Consider the following 1,588-nt stretch of genomic DNA (forward strand, 5'->3'; position numbering starts at 1 on the left):
TATTTTATATTGTCTTTCAGTTTTTTTCGTACCAAAGTGCCTCACACTTCTCTGCATTGAATCTCAAGTGCCACCCATCCACCCACTCCAATAACTTGTCAATGTATTTTTTGAGTTCCACACTGTCCTCCTCATAGTTTACAACTCTTCCAAGTTTAGTGTCATCTGCAAACTTTGAAATTGTCGCCTGTACACCAAAATCTAGATCATTAATATAAATCAGGAAAAGGAAAGGTCCCAATGTTGACCTTTGGGGAACTCTACTACAAACATTCCTGCAGCTGAAAAATATCCATTGGCCATTACTTTCTGCTTCCTATCACTCAGCTAATTTTGTATCCACGTTGTTACTGTCTCTCTTATACCATGACCTATAACCTTCCTCACAGGTCTGTTGCGTGGCACTGTATCAAAAGTCTTCTGGAAATCCATGTGCACCACATCAACACTGCTCCCTCATCGAGTTTGTTACCTCTTCACAAGACTCCAGCAAGTTAGTTAAGCATGATTTCTTCTTTAGAAATCCGTGCTGATTCTTTCTAATCTACCCTGGTTTTCACAAGTGACTACTAATTTGATCCAGAATAATTGTTCTAGAAGCTTTCCACCATTAAACAGACTGGTCTGTAATTGCTGGGTTTATCCATACAATGTTTCTTGAACAAGGCCATAATGCTTACAATTCTCCAGTTTTCTGGCACCTCCCGAGTCCAGGGAAGACAAAAAGATTATGGCTACTGACACTGCAATTTTTAACCTCACTCCCTTGAAAATCCTTGGATGCATCTCATCTGGTCCCAGTGTCTTGTCAACTTTAAGTACAAACAGTTTATCTTCCTCATTAATTTTGAACCCTTCTGGTGACAGAGTTTCCTCCTTTAGATTTTGTAGATTTAAATCCAGCCAAATTCAGAAAAACAGTGAAGAACAACAACTCGTTTATGATCTTCAATGACATTTTTGACTGACGGAAACTATAAAAATTCTTGGCTTGGTTTGGTCATCTTAACAAATTTATCAATGTAACTAGTCAGACAATAGAATGCCACAAGGAGTGAAAACCGTAGCAAGACTGAGCGTACCATAACAAGTAGTCAATGAATGAGGTATTGATTTCATCGTGAACAGAACTGAAATCTAATTTTGAATCAGAGATAGTAGGAAGTGCAGATGCTGGAGAATCCGAGACAACAAGGTGCAGAGCTGGATGAACACAGCAGGCCAAGCAGCATCATAGGAGCAGAAAGGCTGACGTTTCGGGCCTAGACCCTTCATCAGAAATGGGGGAGGGGAAGGGGGTTCTGAAATAAATAGGGAGAGAGGGGGAGGCGGATAGAAGATGGATAGAGGAGAAGATAGGTGGAGAGGAAACAGACAGGTTGTAGAGGCGGGGATGGAGCCAGTAAAGGTGAGTGTAGGTGGGGAGTTAGGAAGGGGATAGGTCATTCCAGGGAGGACGGACAGGTCAAGGGGGCAGGATGAGATTAGTAGGTAGGAGATGGGGATGTGGCTTGAGGTGAGAGGAGGGGATGGGTGGGAGGAAGAACAGGTTAGGGAGGTGGGGACGAGCTGGGCTGGTTTTGGGATG

This window comes from Rhincodon typus, chromosome 16 (genome assembly GCF_021869965.1).
Source record: "Rhincodon typus isolate 14 chromosome 16, sRhiTyp1.1, whole genome shotgun sequence".
Lineage (NCBI taxonomy): Eukaryota > Metazoa > Chordata > Chondrichthyes > Orectolobiformes > Rhincodontidae > Rhincodon > Rhincodon typus.